This window comes from Triturus cristatus, chromosome 4_2 (genome assembly GCF_964204655.1).
Source record: "Triturus cristatus chromosome 4_2, aTriCri1.1, whole genome shotgun sequence".
Classification (NCBI taxonomy): Eukaryota; Metazoa; Chordata; class Amphibia; order Caudata; family Salamandridae; genus Triturus; species Triturus cristatus.
The window spans coordinates 930,478,317-930,483,316 of NC_140586.1; the positions used below are offsets into that span (position 1 = coordinate 930,478,317).

Sequence of the window (5,000 nt, forward strand, 5' to 3'; positions counted from 1 at the left end):
ACACATCTCCTGAGACTCAACATATATCTTTATGTGTGCGCGCCTGCCTTGAGCTTGTGTTATATAAGGCGTCTTTATCCTATGCAGCATTTGTCATTTGCTTAGTGTCTTGTCACTGTTGGGTGTTATGATGCGCAGACTACTGTCTAATGGTGTTAGGGCCAGTATTACAACCAGTCCCAGTGTATGAGATACATGTATGACTTTTCTGTGGCCTTCTTAGCGTAGCTATCTGCTCCTCTGGTGGTGTTCTACCAGCCTGTCAGGCGTGTGTCTTGCCCATCCAATCTTCACTGTGGCATGTTAGACTTGTCTTCTCTGTGAGCGGAGTCTCCTTCCCAGAGCAGGTGCTTTCTCTGAACTCTTGCTTTGTAAGACTGCTGGGCAAGGCCCTCCCTAGCCCCTCACTCAGATAGATACATTTACCTGCAGAGCTCAGCTTTGGAGAAAGAGAGGGGGCAGAGAGCGCAAAGGGGAAGGCCCAAGGTGCACTCCTTATTTTACATAAAAGCTCGGGCTCTTGGGAGGACAGGGACATGAGGGTTCTCAGGGAAAGCCATCACATTAGTATTGATGGCTGGGCCTTGAAACACAACAATCCCGGAATGGCCAGGCACAAAATGCCTGTGCAATAGGCCTGACCATAGGCTTCTGGAGGTCTTGCTCTCCAGAGGCCCCAGTGGTCTAAGCCCGACCAGGGCTGTGCCCGACCAGGGCTGTAGGCCGCGTTGGGAGCGCGTTAGGGACGCAGGGTGCAGAACTCTGCCCGTTTCACCCCAGCATTTCGGGGAGGACAGGGAATTTGGCAAAGACAGTGGGAAGGATTTTTAAGGAGGAGAGTTCAGTGACATGATCTGAAACACAATAGTGCTGGTGATCTGGAGGCTGCCTTCTATGAGCCACTTCTGTCGGGAGCAGCCTGCCATCATGCCCTGATAACCACAACACTAGTCCCAAGCCAGTGACCTCAGCAAATGCAAAAACATTCATACTTATAGTCTCCTGCATCTGATTCTTGCCATCATGTGAAACGTTGGCATTCCAATGTCTGTTGCACACACTTTGTTCATAGGTGTGCAATTTGAGTGCGTGCGCCTCATCACTGTCTTGGACAGAGCTCTGTCTCTAAGCTACACATGTGAAGCATTGGTGGTTCAGTGGTAGAATTCTCACCTGCCACGCGGGAGGCCCGGGTTCGATTCCCGGCCAATGCAAGGCTGTGTTCTTTTGACTTTGCTTTCTAAATCAAATATGGGAACTCAGTGGGGCATAAAATGGGAAACAGTGACCCTGACGTGATTTGAACACGCAACCTTCTGATCTGGAGTCAGACGCGCTACCGTTGCGCCACGAGGTCCTTGCTTTTGGAGTCACATCAGCAAATGTTGTGAGCCTTTTCATTTTTGCCCACCTCCTTATGTGCCTAGGGTTGTATTACAAGGTTTGGCTTTTTGTTTTCCATCCTATTGATGAAATTGAGTGCAGGTGCAGAGAGAACGCAGAGGATTGAAATGTTCAGGGAAAGGGTCTCACGCAGGAGCTCTAGACCAAAGGCACATTACTATGATTTATTAAAGTGCTTCATGCATGCAAAAGGAAACGTCCCTGGGTGGGCTTGAACCACCAACCTTTCGGTTAACAGCCGAACACGCTAACCGATTGCGCCACAGAGACTAGTGACAAAAACACATCTCCTGAGACTCAACATATATCTTTATGTGTGCGCGCCTGCCTTGAGCTTGTGTTATATAAGGCGTCTTTATCCTATGCAGCATTTGTCATTTGCTTAGTGTCTTGTCACTGTTGGGTGTTATGATGCGCAGACTACTGTCTAATGGTGTTAGGGCCAGTATTACAACCAGTCCCAGTGTATGAGATACATGTATGACTTTTCTGTGGCCTTCTTAGCGTAGCTATCTGCTCCTCTGGTGGTGTTCTACCAGCCTGTCAGGCGTGTGTCTTGCCCATCCAATCTTCACTGTGGCATGTTAGACTTGTCTTCTCTGTGAGCGGAGTCTCCTTCCCAGAGCAGGTGCTTTCTCTGAACTCTTGCTTTGTAAGACTGCTGGGCAAGGCCCTCCCTAGCCCCTCACTCAGATAGATACATTTACCTGCAGAGCTCAGCTTTGGAGAAAGAGAGGGGGCAGAGAGCGCAAAGGGGAAGGCCCAAGGTGCACTCCTTATTTTACATAAAAGCTCGGGCTCTTGGGAGGACAGGGACATGAGGGTTCTCAGGGAAAGCCATCACATTAGTATTGATGGCTGGGCCTTGAAACACAACAATCCCGGAATGGCCAGGCACAAAATGCCTGTGCAATAGGCCTGACCATAGGCTTCTGGAGGTCTTGCTCTCCAGAGGCCCCAGTGGTCTAAGCCCGACCAGGGCTGTGCCCGACCAGGGCTGTAGGGACGCATAAAGGGACGCAGGGCGCAGAACTCTGCCCGTTTCACCCCAGCATTTCGGGGAGGACAGGGAATTTGGCAAAGACAGTGGGAAGGATTTTTAAGGAGGAGAGTTCAGTGACATGATCTGAAACACAATAGTGCTGGTGATCTGGAGGCTGCCTTCTATGAGCCACTTCTGTCGGGAGCAGCCTGCCATCATGCCCTGATAACCACAACACTAGTCCCAAGCCAGTGACCTCAGCAAATGCAAAAACATTCATACTTATAGTCTCCTGCATCTGATTCTTGCCATCATGTGAAACGTTGGCATTCCAATGTCTGTTGCACACACTTTGTTCATAGGTGTGCAATTTGAGTGCGTGCGCCTCATCACTGTCTTGGACAGAGCTCTGTCTCTAAGCTACACATGTGAAGCATTGGTGGTTCAGTGGTAGAATTCTCGCCTGCCACGCGGGAGGCCCGGGTTCGATTCCCGGCCAATGCAAGGCTGTGTTCTTTTGACTTTGCTTTCTAAATCAAATATGGGAACTCAGTGGGGCATAAAATGGGAAACAGTGACCCCGACGTGATTTGAACACGCAACCTTCTGATTTGGAGTCAGACGCGCTACCGTTGCGCCACGAGGTCCTTGCTTTTGGAGTCACATCAGCAAATGTTGTGAGCCTTTTCATTTTTGCCCACCTCCTTATATGCCTAGGGTTGTATTACAAGGTTTGGCTTTTTGTTTTCCATCCTATTGATGAAATTGAGTGCAGGTGCAGAGAGAACGCAGAGGATTGAAATGTTCAGGGAAAGGGTCTCACGCAGGAGCTCTAGACCAAAGGCACATTACTATGATTTATTAAAGTGCTTCATGCATGCAAAAGGAAACGTCCCTGGGTGGGCTTGAACCACCAACCTTTCGGTTAACAGCCAAACGCGCTAACCGATTGCGCCACAGAGACTAGTGACAAAAGCACATCTCCTGAGACTCAACATATATCTTTATGTGTGCGCGCCTGCCTTGAGCTTGTGTTATATAAGGCGTCTTTATCCTATGCAGCATTTGTCATTTGCTTAGTGTCTTGTCACTGTTGGGTGTTATGATGCGCAGACTACTGTCTAATGGTGTTAGGGCCAGTATTACAACCAGTCCCAGTGTATGAGATACATGTATGACTTTTCTGTGGCCTTCTTAGCGTAGCTATCTGCTCCTCTGGTGGTGTTCTACCAGCCTGTCAGGCGTGTGTCTTGCCCATCCAATCTTCACTGTGGCATGTTAGACTTGTCTTCTCTGTGAGCGGAGTCTCCTTCCCAGAGCAGGTGCTTTCTCTGAACTCTTGCTTTGTAAGACTGCTGGGCAAGGCCCTCCCTAGCCCCTCACTCAGATAGATACATTTACCTGCAGAGCTCAGCTTTGGAGAAAGAGAGGGGGCAGAGAGCGCAAAGGGGAAGGCCCAAGGTGCACACCTTATTTTACATAAAAGCTCGGGCTCTTGGGAGGACAGGGACATGAGGGTTCTCAGGGAAAGCCATCACATTAGTATTTATGGCTGGGCCTTAAAACACAACAATCCCGGAATGGCCAGGCACAAAATGCCTGTGCAATAGGCCTGACCATAGGCTTCTGGAGGTCTTGCTCTCCAGAGGCCCCAGTGGTCTAAGCCCGACCAGGGCTGTGCCCGACCAGGGCTGTAGGCCGCGTTGGGAGCGAGTTAGGGACGCATAAAGGGACGCAGGGCGCAGAACTCTGCCCGTTTCACCCCAGCATTTCGGGGAGGACAGGGAATTTGGCAAAGACAGTGGGAAGGATTTTTAAGGAGGAGAGTTCAGTGACATGATCTGAAACACAATAGTGCTGGTGATCTGGAGGCTGCCTTCTATGAGCCACTTCTGTCGGGAGCAGCCTGCCATCATGCCCTGATAACCACAACACTAGTCCCAAGCCAGTGACCTCAGCAAATGCAAAAACATTCATACTTATAGTCTCCTGCATCTGATTCTTGCCATCATGTGAAACGTTGGCATTCCAATGTCTGTTGCACACACTTTGTTCATAGGTGTGCAATTTGAGTGCGTGCGCCTCATCACTGTCTTGGACAGAGCTCTGTCTCTAAGCTACACATGTGAAGCATTGGTGGTTCAGTGGTAGAATTCTCACCTGCCACACGGGAGGCCCGGGTTCGATTCCCGGCCAATGCAAGGCTGTGTTCTTTTGACTTTGCTTTCTAAATCAAATATGGGAACTCAGTGGGGCATAAAATGGGAAACAGTGACCCCGACGTGATTTGAACACGCAACCTTCTGATCTGGAGTCAGACGCGCTACCGTTGCGCCACGAGGTCCTTGCTTTTGGAGTCACATCAGCAAATGTTGTGAGCCTTTTCATTTTTGCCCACCTCCTTATGTGCCTAGGGTTGTATTACAAGGTTTGGCTTTTTGTTTTCCATCCTATTGATGAAATTGAGTGCAGGTGCAGAGAGAACGCAGAGGATTGAAATGTTCAGGGAAAGGGTCTCACGCAGGAGCTCTAGACCAAAGGCACATTACTATGATTTATTAAAGTGCTTCATGCATGCAAAAGGAAACGTCCCTGGGTGGGCTTGAACCACCAA

At 49.6% G+C, this 5,000-nt stretch overlaps 9 non-coding genes across 9 annotated transcripts in view; 3 read left to right on the plus strand and 6 right to left on the minus strand.

The window, feature by feature from the left end:
• Nucleotides 1-1,143: 1,143 nt before the first annotated feature.
• Nucleotides 1,144-1,214, plus strand: TRNAG-GCC (transfer RNA glycine (anticodon GCC)). Its single transcript has one exon. It is a non-coding gene; the product is annotated as a tRNA-Gly (tRNA).
• Nucleotides 1,215-1,285: 71 nt separating this feature from the next.
• Nucleotides 1,286-1,357, minus strand: TRNAW-CCA (transfer RNA tryptophan (anticodon CCA)). The gene has a single exon. It is a non-coding gene; the product is annotated as a tRNA-Trp (tRNA).
• Nucleotides 1,358-1,600: 243 nt separating this feature from the next.
• On the minus strand, nucleotides 1,601-1,674 carry TRNAN-GUU (transfer RNA asparagine (anticodon GUU)). The gene has a single exon. It is a non-coding gene; the product is annotated as a tRNA-Asn (tRNA).
• A 1,145-nt stretch (nucleotides 1,675-2,819) lies between these two features.
• Nucleotides 2,820-2,890, plus strand: TRNAG-GCC (transfer RNA glycine (anticodon GCC)). The gene has a single exon. It is a non-coding gene; the product is annotated as a tRNA-Gly (tRNA).
• A 71-nt stretch (nucleotides 2,891-2,961) lies between these two features.
• TRNAW-CCA (transfer RNA tryptophan (anticodon CCA)) lies at nucleotides 2,962-3,033 on the minus strand. The gene has a single exon. It is a non-coding gene; the product is annotated as a tRNA-Trp (tRNA).
• Nucleotides 3,034-3,276: 243 nt separating this feature from the next.
• On the minus strand, nucleotides 3,277-3,350 carry TRNAN-GUU (transfer RNA asparagine (anticodon GUU)). The gene has a single exon. It is a non-coding gene; the product is annotated as a tRNA-Asn (tRNA).
• A 1,166-nt stretch (nucleotides 3,351-4,516) lies between these two features.
• TRNAG-GCC (transfer RNA glycine (anticodon GCC)) lies at nucleotides 4,517-4,587 on the plus strand. The gene has a single exon. It is a non-coding gene; the product is annotated as a tRNA-Gly (tRNA).
• Nucleotides 4,588-4,658: 71 nt separating this feature from the next.
• TRNAW-CCA (transfer RNA tryptophan (anticodon CCA)) lies at nucleotides 4,659-4,730 on the minus strand. Its single transcript has one exon. It is a non-coding gene; the product is annotated as a tRNA-Trp (tRNA).
• A 243-nt stretch (nucleotides 4,731-4,973) lies between these two features.
• Nucleotides 4,974-5,000, minus strand: part of TRNAN-GUU (transfer RNA asparagine (anticodon GUU)) — a 74-nt gene continuing 47 nt past the window's right edge. Inside the window, exon 1 of the tRNA in view lies at nucleotides 4,974-5,000. This exon is cut by the window's right edge and continues 47 nt beyond it. This is a non-coding gene — a tRNA (tRNA-Asn).